The sequence below is a fragment of the Ochotona curzoniae genome, unplaced genomic scaffold (genome assembly GCF_017591425.1).
Source record: "Ochotona curzoniae isolate NIBS_2020 unplaced genomic scaffold, NIBS_Ocur_1.0 contig_2688, whole genome shotgun sequence".
Lineage (NCBI taxonomy): Eukaryota > Metazoa > Chordata > Mammalia > Lagomorpha > Ochotonidae > Ochotona > Ochotona curzoniae.
The window spans coordinates 23,467,606-23,480,630 of NW_024465553.1; the positions used below are offsets into that span (position 1 = coordinate 23,467,606).

General features: G+C 38.8%; 1 protein-coding gene across 2 annotated transcripts in view; it reads right to left on the minus strand.

The window, feature by feature from the left end:
* FUT8 (fucosyltransferase 8) overlaps positions 1–13,025 on the minus strand; it is a 131,726-nt gene that overhangs the window by 66,684 nt on the left and 52,017 nt on the right. For both annotated transcript variants that reach the window (XM_040975437.1, XM_040975438.1), the window contains one exon: positions 10,420–10,513. The gene's annotated coding sequence lies outside the window, so the exon portion shown is untranslated. The remainder of the gene's footprint in view (positions 1–10,419; positions 10,514–13,025) is intronic.

Genomic DNA, 13,025 nt, shown 5'->3' on the forward strand with positions numbered 1-13,025 from the left:
AACATAATAATAGACTAGGCTATTCTCAGATACAGCAGTGAGCATGTCAGATAAAAAGTTCTGCATGCAAGAGGTAACATTCCAGCAGATTCTAACTGCAAAGGTAAGTAAAGTCACTCAAACAAATACAAACAGCCTCTTCTCAAAGTAACCGACACTGAGAATGATGAAACAGAAACCGAACACAAACTAACACAAAAAATACAACTTAAATACATTTTTGCTGTCCTTGTGTTTAAACATGAAATTCAACACAAACACTTAATATTACAGAAATGTTACACTATAATTTGAAAAAACCCAAATATGTTTATTGTCAGGATAACACCTTGTAAATTTTCTGTTATGCTATTTAAAATCCTTACTGTAGAATGTTGAAAACTGCATGCAAATCAACAGATGAGCACTGTGTCAAGATCACCTGAAACTAAACCACTTCAAAAATGTGTGTTGCAAAGGCTGCTGCCAGGAGGCACCAGCATCCCACAAGGGTGCTGATTCAGTTCCCAGCACTTCACTTCTGATCCAGCTTCCCACTAGTAGCCTGAGAAGGCAGAGGAGGGGGGCCCAAGTCCCCTGAAGTCCCTACACCCACATGGGGCATGGCTCTGGCTCTGCCCAGCCTGGGCCATTCCGGTCATGTGGAGTGATCCAGCCAATCAACACTGATCTCTCTCTCCCCTTCTCTCCCTGTAACGCTGTCTTTGAAATAAAAATAAATAAATGTTTCTTGTTTTAAAAGTTTTTATTGCAGGAACTATCAATGCGTTGCACATGTAAGCTACCACGTCCAGCGCTGGCATCCCACATTAGTTCCAGCTCAAGTCACAGCTGCTCTACTTCTGATTCAGCTCCCTACCAATGTGTGTGGGAAGCAGCAGCAGATGACCCAAGCACTTGGGTCATCTTACCAGGATAAGTTCAAATGTTGTACAGTAAATGAAATTGCAACCTGAAACACTGGCATCCCATATGGGTACCATTCCAAGTCCTGGCTATTTCACTTCTAATTCAGCTCTCAGCTAATGGGCCTGTACTTGGGCCCCTACCACCTCTGTGGCAGACACGGAGGAAGTTCTTGGCTTTGACCTGGTTCAGTTCTGGCTGTTGCAGCCATCTACAGAGTGGGCCAACAGATAGAAGATCTCTTTCTACTCTGTCCGTGTATGTGCCTGTGTGTGTCTAACTCTCCTCTCTATATATAGCTGACTTTAAATGTATAAATCTTAAAAAAAAAAAAGTCATGTAGTAATTTAATGATCCCTAATGTGAAAACTAAAAAATATTGACTAGATACGTCCAGAACCCTCAAAACTGCACATCTTCTCTTCTTAAACCAAGAAAATCAGAGATAGCTAATTGACCTATCAATTATAATGTCAACCTGCCTGCTCAATCAAATGGGAGACAAGCCCTTCCAGTATAAGAACTGAGCGCCCACTCCAGGCTGCCTCCTGTGGGCTCCTCTGCAATAGCACCTGTGCTGCATCTTAGCTGCATGCTCCTGGTCTTAGGCCAGGACCCAGGGGGCAGGGCATGCCGCTCCACCCAACCCCTCTCCTGAGCCAGCCTCCTGGTGCCTTACTCCTGGGTTGAGGTACCCACCTTGAAGGGGAGTTGGGGGTGGATCGTGGCCAGGGCACTTAGAAGGTGGGGGTGTCAGCCTCACACATGGCTCTGTACCCCAGGCAAGCTTCCTTGCATTTTCTTAGGATCTCCTTGGAGAACTGGAAGCCAAACAGTATTTTTATTTAAACGCAGGAGTAGGTTGCAGGGTGGTGGGTTTTGCCAGAGGGAGCCATTCTGGGCAGGTCGAGGATGGAGCGGACATGCGGTTGGGGAGAAGGGACTCCTTGCAAGTGGTGGAGGTGTGGCCACAGGGTCAGGCATCCTTTACCAGGGTGGCTTGGTGACAAGCCATATCCATCAGGGCCCTACAGAATAAGGTTCAGAATCAATACAGGGAATCATACTGGATGACATGAAGGGGGAAAAACATTTTCTGCCAATTTTTCTTTTGGATTCTGTAAGCAGGTCCATTTTGTTTTGCAAGTGGGCATCATGTTGCCACTGGGATGTCTGTATCTCATAGTGGAGTTTCTGGTTTGAGTCCTGGCTAGTTGGCAATTCTAATTCAGCTTCCTGCTAATGCACCTGAGGGCAGCAACTGATGTTTTAAGTACTTGGCTTCCTGCCACCCATGTGGGAGGAAACCATGAGCCTTGCTATTAGCTTAGCCTGGTCAAGTCCTAGCTGCTCCAGGCATCTGGAGTGAACAGCAGATGGAAAACCTATGTCTTATTCTTACTCACACTACCTTTTAAATACAGAATCTTAAAGAATTTTGTTAAACAAAAAGATATTTTAGAACTTCAAGACAACATTTAAAGGAAATATGACTGAGGGTTGCTGTGTATTTATCATTGATCTTTGTAACATCTCAGTAGAAAGACAAAGTAGGAACATAGGAATGTTAGCATTCTGCTGATTCCAAAAGGCCTAGGTGGCATATTTAAAAAGAAAAAAAAGCCTAATGTTCACTTACATTGTAAAGTTATATCTGAATTCATAAAAGATTTATTTTGTTTCTCAAGGAGAAACATTCTAAGTAAAAGAGAAGACACCTCAGAAACAGCAAAGCATCCACAAATGTCTTTCCAATTGAATCACAATGCTGTAGAACTGCTGAGGAAGTTCAGCACTCAGATTTCTTGCAGTTGGAAAATATAGGAATTATAAGGATTAAATCAACATCACAAATTTGGGAAGGATTCTTAAAAATATCTATTGTTCCTCCTACTAATTTACTCAGACTAATTTATGTTCATAAGAAAAGACTCTACAACAAAGAATCATCTTTGCTAAGTAGGTGAGGTCAAAGCTAAGGTCAGCGGTCCAGAGAAGGAGCATAAACCACCTAAAGGTATGGTCCCCAAAACTAGGAAGAATGTCATGATCCAATTTCCATTTCAGTAAGATCACTCCAGGGTCCTTGTAAAGGATGAGATCCAATTTGAGTACCAGCTTTTGTCCCAGCCACTCCACTTCCCATTCAGCTCTGCTAATGGCCTGGAAACACAGTGAAGGAAGGTCCAACAACTTGTGACCATGAACCAACATGGGAAACTCAAGAAGCTCCTGGACCCTTGCTCCCATGAAAGGGAGCCACAACAGGACAAATAAAATAATACCTGACCACTTAAAAGCGATCAGCAATGGTAGGCTAAATTAGCTACTAAACTTTGAAAATACATCAGAAAATAAGTTAAAGTCTATTTCATCTAGTGATTATACAGAACAGCTGACTCAAGCATTACAAAACACAAAGGCAATGATTTCTGCTGCTGAGAATTTATAAAACTGGTTCACAATAAAAAAATTTTCAACTGAAATTTATGGACTTATCCTTGAAAACACAAACTCCCTAGTTCATCATTCTATAACCTTTCAAAACACTAGAGCACACATGTACAGCTTTCTATTCTGTGATTATGTCAAAGAGCCATATTAATTTAATACATCTACAATCAACAATAATATTGATTTCACTCATGACTCAATTAATATGATTCATTTATGAGTCCCAACCTTAATTTTCCAACTAAATTTTAATAGTGCTTAAATGTGTCTCCTTCTGGTAATTAACAAGCTATAAAATTATAATTTTAATTAATTTCTCAAAACCAGTTCACAAAACTATTACTGATGCTAAAGTCTCATTAAAATATTGTCATCCAAGATAAAAAGGACAAAAACAGAGATGTACTTAAAGATCTTAATTCCTAACACAGCATTCTGCACACATATCTGCTCCTAATGGCTGTTTTGAGTGAAAAAAGTACTCTTCCCCTGAAATGCTGACACTGTAAGCTATCGTACGTGGACTCACCACAAATACCCATTTATTCTTACTTTTATGATGTGGGAGCAATTGAGAGTTTATGGGAAGTGAAAATGTAAGAAATTTATTTTGGTGCCAATTAATTTTGAAGTCCATCCACAGTTTTTTCATAATGCATACTTTTATGAATTTTTTTCATGAACTTTTTGAAGATATTCTTATCTCTCAGACCATAATCTTATAACTGAACCCTCCATGAAATTTTTGAAGCCCTCCCATATTCCTATTATCATTTATACATAAGAACATTACTGTAAGTTTTATATCCCAAATATATGGGCAATTCTGTCATACATGCAAGGAAAATGAAGCTTTAAAAGACAAACTAATCTGACACCAAAACCAGTCATTAGAAATGTAAGGAAAGGGGCAAGCGGCACAGCAGAGCATGCCAAGCTTCCCCTTGTAGAGCCAGCAAAGCATAGAGGTGCCTGTTTGATTCCTGACTGTGTCACTTCCGATCCAGCTGTCACTTTCAGCCAGCAAGGGACAGCTCAGCCTTTGGGCCCCTGCACCCACGTGGAGAACCAGAGAAGCTCCTGGCTCCAGACAAGCCATTGCAGCCATTTGGGGCATGAATCAGCAGACCATGAAGAGGTCTCTCTCTGTCTCTCCTTCTCTATGGAATTCTGCCTTTCAAAAAGAAAATAAGTAAATAAATATCTTTTTAAAAAAAAGAAATGTAAGGATGGAATTCAGACATCATTGATATTAAAAGATGGCAGAAATGTAACTATTGTTGAATGTTAAATATATGTCAGGTATATAACAGATCTTTGCAAACACTTACCCATTTAATTCTCATAAACTTTTAAAAAATTATTTATTTATTTTTATTGCAAAGTCAGATAAACAGAGTGGAGGAGAAACAGAGAGAAAGGTTTTCCATTTGATGAATCACTCTCCAAGTGATTGTAACAGCTGGAGATGAGTCCATCCAAAACCAGGAGCCCAGAGCCTCTTCTAGGTCTCCCACGCAGGTGCAGGGTCCCAAGGCTTTGGGCTGTCCTCGACTGCTTTCCCAGGCCACAGGCAGGGAGCTGGATGGGAAATGGGGCTGCTGGAATTAGAACTGGCGCCCGTATGGGATCCTGGACCATTCAAGGTGAGGACTTTAGCAGCAAGGCCAGCACACAGGGCCCATAATTCTCATACTACTTTTCAAAGTAAGCATAATCTCCTTTTGGAAAATGAGGAAACTAAGGTGAAATTCTGACCTCATGAAAGTCTGAATCCCCTCACAGCAGTCAAAACAAGATAGAAATCCTGCGATTTCACACCGAAAGATTTTTGTCCATAAGCTACTACTGTCCCAATTAAAAGAAAGTTCATTTGATTCATTTACTATTTGCTTTGTGTTCTACACAAAAGAGAACATTTTCATCAATCCAATTTTAGCACGATTTTTGTTTCCCTGCAAATTATATTTTTGCTAGCAAAATTCTCATAGGTTCACTATCATAAATCTACCTGGAAGATGATTTTAAGCCAGTTTGTGTAATTCCATTGGTTTACTCTTTTAATAATTTATTTAAAAGACTGAGGAACAGAGACACACATACAGAAAACTCTCTTCTGCTGGTTCACTCTTCAAATGCCTACGAGAGCCAGGGTTGGGCTATGCCATGTCCAGGTGCCCAGAACTGAGTGTGCCACGTGGGGAGCAGGGACACAACTCCTGGGGCCATCACCGGCTGCCTTCTGAAGTGCACAGAGGATGGGATGAAAAGCAAAGGCAGGATGGGGACCACGGCCTCAAACACGGGGATGCAGGCAACCCAAGGGACATACCTCCGTGTTTTACAGCAATCATTTCATATTTTAACTTGCCAAAGAGTGACCTTGTAATGTTCAAAGTCCTTACAGAAAGGCTCCCAGAGAGCCATCCATGTGAGAAAAGGCTGTTTTTCCACCATCAGTTCTCTTTTAGGATGTTCCCTCTGGTGAACAGGATAGCACATTTATAAATGTCAATTAATGTCGAGCATACTGAAGCAAGATAATAAGTATCAAATGATAATAATGATATAGCATTTAAATGTTAAACAGATGTCAGCCCAATATTAATGTAGCAGCAAAACACTGGGTTTTTTTTTTTCTTTAGACTAGCTTTGCAAAGAATTAGATGCAAATGACTGAAACACCACTCAGAGTAACAAAGAACATGAATTAAAATGTACAGAAGGAAGCTACAATATTCTCTCCATCCTACCTGATGCTCTTAAACCAGTATCCTCCTCTGCAACAGCTCCGCAATAAAGGAAAGAACTTTTAAAAAGTAAAACCAAAAAGGTTGTTTCTGAGGAAGCACACATCACCATTTCTAATAAACAAAACCAAACCAAACCAAACTGATTTTCACCTCTCTCTCGTAACAGCAAGTCTTTTTCCACTAGCTTTATCCATCCTCTCTGCTCTCAGATTTCCCCACTTCTTTGCTATCTACTTCTAGCCCTCCTCCAGCTCTGAAAACAATAGGCAGCAACACACCTGCAGGTCAGGTGAATCGTCACTAGGTATCATCCTGGCCACAGGGATGTATAGCTAACAGTTTCCAAACTTTGTTCCAGTGAAACAGAAAGTTGTGAGATGTATTTCTAGGAGCCACTTAAGAGTGCCAGTTAGGTTTCATTTATATAAAAAAAAATACTTATATCATTGCATTCATTTATTATACCAAACTTGAGACATGAAAAAATATTTAAGTAGTTTTTAAAAATCAAAGTTTTTAAATTCTTACCCTAAAATTTGTGAAGAGTTTGCAGAAGGAAGGCAGGTGATAATCAAGTTTATAAAAATAAGCTCCTTGGTTTTTTCTCTGATTCTTTATTTGTGATGCAAATCCTTTAAAGATTTATTTATTTCTATTGGAAAGGCAGGTTTACAGAAAGAGAAGATGAGACAGAAAGTACATTCTCCAAATGGCCACAATGGTGGAAGCTGAACCAACCTGAAGCCAGGAGTCAGAAGCTTCTTCAGGGTCTCTCTAGCAGGTGCAGAGTCCCAAGGTTTTGGACCATCCTCAACTGCTTTCCCAGGCTATGAGCAGGGAAGTGCATGGAAAGTGGAGCACCCAGGACATGAACTGGCACCTAAATGGGATGCTAGTGCTTGGAGGTGGAAGATTAGTCAGCTGAGCCGACATGCCATGATGCAAGTTTTGATCATAAAAAATTACAAATTCTCAGGTTTCTCTATTTCATTTTGAAAGAATGTATATTTTGTTCTTTACAGGAGACAACAAGCTCTTCACAGTTTCAGACTAATAGACACTGAGATGCTGGGTACCTTTCATGACCAACCAGGTACCTCAGATGGTAGCTGCACCTAGGCCAGCTCAGACTGTCACTGGGGACTTCAGCAGAGGAAGAAACATCGACAACTCAAGGTCTGACAACACTTACTGAGGGCCTCAAGCAATCTGCTCAGCAGACCAGCAGGGCAGTTTGTACCCCACTTGCATGAGAAAAAATAATCCTTGGGCTTTGCCCCAAACCAATGCGATGTTAAGCTCAGGATTTTAAAATGGATTAGTCTAATCAAGAAGCTTAAGCTGAAAAAAATGGAAATTGGCCCTCATAATCAAGTTACTTGGGTGTAAGTGAAGTATAATGTGTAAAGCCATCAATTAGGCCTCTTCTGTGTATCAATAGCTTCTGTTGTTCAAAATCACAACAAGAAATGTTTCTGACTGTGCATTCACTTAGATAGGATGGAACCTGGGGCTGAGCAAAAGTGTGTGTGGCGTACTTAACCCAGCTACTGTGATGTTATTTCTTATAAGTTAATTAGAATAACATGCTTTTCCCTAGGCAGGTTGACTCCCAAAAGAGAAAATGAATGTGCATTTGCTACCGTTAAATGACAAAGTCTATCAAGGAGGTGAATTTGGGATACTGTTCATTTTGACAACCCCTTTACTGCTTTTCTCTCTGCTATGTCTACCCATTTCTGACAAAGGGATTTTAAACTTCAAACAATAATAAACAACTAATACATTTCTTCTACCCCTCCCAGTTTTGGCTTCCAGCATTTTGACACCATGCTGTTAGGCAGGTATTGTTCAAGTATTGTTCAATTTTGCTAGAGAGAGCATGTCCTTCTGTTACTGTGTGATGCTCTTCTTTATTCCTGATACTCTTCGCTCATCTAAAGCCTGCTCTATCTAAAATTAGCTATGGCCATTTTTTCTCATTAGTTAGACCAGGCAGAACAGTCTATCTTTTTCCATCCCTTTACTTTAAATGTCATGGGTCTGTATATTTAAAGTGGGTATCTTGTAAACAGTACACAGTTGGATGCTATGGGTTGAATATGGTTTTGGTATCCTCATCTCGATCCCCAGGGTGGTAGTACTCGTCCCTGGGCAGATGTACTGGAACCTTTAAGAAATAGAGGCTGCCACTGCTTCTCGGCCTTTTGGCTAAGATCAAGTGTAAGAAGTAGGGACTGGTGGGAGGTCCTTAGGCAATGGGGACCTGAGATAATCCTGCCAGAGGATGTTATAAAAGGAGCAAGGCTAGTTCTTCCATTTGCTTTTGAGATGTGATTCTTTTATACACACACACCCCCCATGTGAGATTACCTATTGATACACTCTCTCTAGACAAAACCAGAGATCTACTCAACTACAAATTAAATAAGCCTCCTATCATCATAGGTTCATCTATGCTTGTCATGACAGTTAAAACACCAGATCATGCCTTTAGATATGCTCTAATGTTTAAGTTGATATATTTAGACTATTCACGTTTAAAGTGATCATTAACACAGATGGATTAATATCTACTTTTTTTTTACTGTTTACTCTCTACTATTCACTCTCCTTATTGCTTATTTCTATATTTTGCCTATTATTATTTATCCGTTTATATTCCTTCTCTATTGCTTTTGCCTTTTTATAACATAGATTGAAGTTTCTGACCTAAATAATTTTCTTCTCTTAAAGAACTTCTTTTTCTCTTGCAAACAATGTTAAAGGTCAATACATTTTAGCCATTTTGTCTGAGAGAGTCTACTTCTGCTCTACTTTTAAAGCATAATTTTGTATGATACAGAATCCTAGGTGCTGGTTTTTTCCTCTCAACTCTTATACATTTTATTCCACTGTCCTTCTGTTGCATTCCAAAGGTTTCTAAGAAAAAGCTAGATGACAGTTATTGCACTTGTTCCTCTAATGTGTGCTAATGCCCATGACTACTTTCATGACACTTTCTGTATCACTGATATTCTGCAGTTTAACTGTGATATGCTTACAAATGGCGCCTTTGTGTAGGGCCTTTGTGGGGTGGTATTCACCCTGTTTAATGTTCCACCATCTTCCTGCATTGTATGATTTGATGTCTGGTATTAACTGCCTGCTGACCACTGTGGCAATAAGGTCTTCAGTTCCTTTATCTCTTCTTACTTTGGGATTATGTGCACATGATTATGACATATCACACTTTACATATATGTCATATATATGTTACATATATTCAAACATGCTGAATCATTACAAAATGAGGAATTAGCATCTTAAGGAATTAGTAATCATTTTGGTATTCAGGATGGGCATTTAGCCTACAGGTCAAGATGCAATGCCCATAAACAATGGGTTTGCGGTCCAGCTCTGGCTCTGGCTTCTGATTCAGAATTACTGCTAATGCAGGGCCCGGAGGTAAAAGGTGGCTCAAGTCATCAGGTTTCTGGCAATAGAGAAATGTGAACAGCATTCCTGGACTTGAGCATTGACAAGCATCTGGCATCTGAGGAATCAATCAGTGGGTCATCTCCCACTCCAAGAAATTCTACAGCTAAGAGAGTTCAAAATGTAAACATTTCCAGGAAGGTAACAGGGAATTAGGATGATAAACACGGAAAATGACTTCAAGATGGCAACGGGATGCAAAAAATTATAAAAAGTGAGATTTCATAAGAACTTCTAGAAGAAAAGATTCATCTACAAAAAAAAGTTTGTCAAGCAAGAATAAGGAATGATGTGTCTGAAATACAGGAAAACATACTGTAAAAGAGAAGTTTTATTTTAACTTATTAAAAATAAACTAGTGATATTTCCACATACCTGAAGCAACTGACCCTGACTGAAACAAAGTCGATATCTCAATAAATTCACACTTAATACTTGACAGAGTTTGTAGCGAAAGCAATAATCAAAAAGTTAAGTTCAGCCGTGTCTTGAGAGAAAAAAATGGAAACATCAAAAGTAAATAGAAAAATCAAAATGTAGTTACACACATAAAAACAAACTATTCAGGTATCAAATGACTATGTAAGGACCAACACAGCCTAACAGACGCAACCTAAAGTAACCGTTACGTGACCTGCACAGTCACTGTGTCACCTCCAAAGGGGAAACGTCACTTCAGTAGGATGCTTTGAGGAATAATGAAAACATCCTAAATGAATATGCTATTTTCTGGGTAAAGAGACTCTGACTGAAAAGGATTTTTAGCTTTCAAAAAAAAAGTTGATTTATTACCAAAGTTATTTCAATATTATTGCGAAAAATCACTTACCTTCCTTCCCCCAGAATATAAAGAGCTGACCAAACCACGGGATATTGCCAAAGGAATGTATTATTGCTTGAATCTGCACCACTAAAATTATTACCTGTTCAAAATAGGATTTAAAGGTAATGTTAGTTATTAGAACTACATAAGTTATTTGTTTTTAAAAGGAAACAATTTATATCACACAAAACCATTCAAATGAGAAACAGAGTCCTAAATTTGACTCTCCAGGGACAACTCTTTGGAAGCAAACACTGGACAAATAGTTTAAAATATCTAAACAACTCCTGATTACTAAATGTTAATATATTTCATTTTCAAAAAAAAAAATATTTACAGTTATCATCCTATTTTAAATTTTCCCTACAAAGGAACACAAAATGTTGTGTAACATAAAAAGGTCCCATAGCTAAAACAGACAAGAGAGGCAGAGTATTCAAACAGCTTCAAGGACAAAAAGCGTATTTCACATCAAAACGTATTTACAGTTTCTCATCTAGAATTCAACCAACATCCAACTGCGGCAATCAGCCAAGCTTAGCAAATTAAAATAACAGTAATTTTGACAGATTATCTTCTATAAATATTCAGATATGGATGGTTATGTGCAGGCAAGGGTCTCCACATGCCAATCAAAATATATTCTTTATGATCCTAAAATGAAGATCTTCTTTTCACCCTTCTGCAGGAATCCCCTGAATCTTTAACTTCTACTTTAACTCTCTCACCCTAGCTGATTAAAACACTAATTGTTTCCATATTTGCAACCTGAATTAAAAATATTAAGAGTGAAGGGAATGGGCCCAGCATGATAGCCTAGTTGCTAAAGTCCTTGCCTTGCATGCACCAGGATCCCATATGGGCACCAGTTCGTATCCCAGCTGTTCCACTTCCCATCTAGTTGTGACCTGGGAATCAGTCGAAGACGGCCTAAAGCTTTGGGACGCTGTACCTGTATAGGAGACCCAGAATAAGCTCCTGGCTACTGGTTTCAGATCAGCTCAGCTCTGGCCATCGCAGCTATTTAGGAAGTGAACCAATGGATGGAAGATCTTTAGACTCTCCCTCTCTCTGTAAATCTGACTTTCCAATCAAAATAAATAAATCCTTAAAAGAAAAAAAAAAGAGTGAAGGGGAAAAAATTAAGAGTAACATGTATTAGCAAAACAAAAATAGCTAGAACTTTTGAAAATCTGGGTTTATATAAAAAAAAAAGAAAAGCTCTACTGAGTGGGAGGAAATATGAGGGTTATGAACCATTCAACTAAACAAACGGGTTTTTTTTATTATTAATCCTGAGGCCTGATAAAGGAAGATCCCAACGTAAAGAGTAATTTACAATTTGGTAGATTTGAGTTTTTTCGCAGTTTAACCACATTATCATTGGGGCCAGCACTGCGTCATAGCATGTCAAGTGCTCACCTGGAAAGCCAACTCCACTGAAGATTCAGTTCCCTGCAAACATCACAGGACAGCCCACGTGCTAGAGGCTCTGCCATGCACGAGAGAGACCGAGACGCAGTCCCAGAGTAAGACCTTGGCTCGGCTTCAGCCCTGGACACTGCAGTCACTGGGGAGTGGCCACAAGATACTCATTCTCATTCTCTCTCTCTCTCTTTCTCTCTTTCTTACCCTCCCCTGCCCCTCCATCCTTCTTTCTCTTTCATTGTGCCATTCAAATAAGTAAACCCTTAAAAATAAAAAGGAATGACTTCCACTTGCTTCATTCAAGGTAAGACCCCATGTCTTGATAACATAGTTTAAGTACATGAAATGGTGAAGGGGGAAAATACTATTAGTATGAAATTCAAACCAAAAATATTGTTTGACATTCACAGACAGCCTTTGTAAAAACAAAAGAAAAATTACAGGAACCAGCGAGGTAACCTAGGCTCTTGATAACTAACCAGCCTCCGTATATCTGTCTTACCAATAAAATAAATCTTTTTAAAAATTTCAACAATTAATTTTCAATAATATTCACGAAGTAGGTGTCTTCTAATACGTGTTACATGAATAAGATGAGATATTACATAAATAACTTGTTCCAGTTCACAGAGCTCATAAATGACAATCATGAGACTTGAATTCAGACGATATGTTAAAGAATCTATACTATCAGAAACTAAAACCAGTAACACCAAAGCATTAGGAAAACATCTAGAAGAAAAATGTAATTACTGATACTGACCTAAGACAGAGAAACCAGTACATCTCTAGCTTAAAAAAAAAAAAAAACTCAGAGTTACAATAATGACATGATTGCATCTGACAGCGAGGACAATAATTGAGGAGGTACTCAGAACTCCAACACCATCAATATTTTTAGGGTGAATGATAAAAACACCAATATTGCAGAAGACCACTGTAAAGAAAAAATATTAGTACTAGTCATCTTGTTTTCTATATTTGTTAGGTAACCAAAATCCCATCTTAAATCTCCCCAGGGCCTTCTTAATTCAGCCCTTAATTACTTCTAACACCTTCAAAAACAGGAAGTACATGCACCTATAATTATTTTTCAAGATGAATAGAAATAATGTAAATTTAATCTAAGTTTTTCTTCTCTGTATTCTACGTTCCCAATCTCCAAAAATGTTAACCCTCCTTCC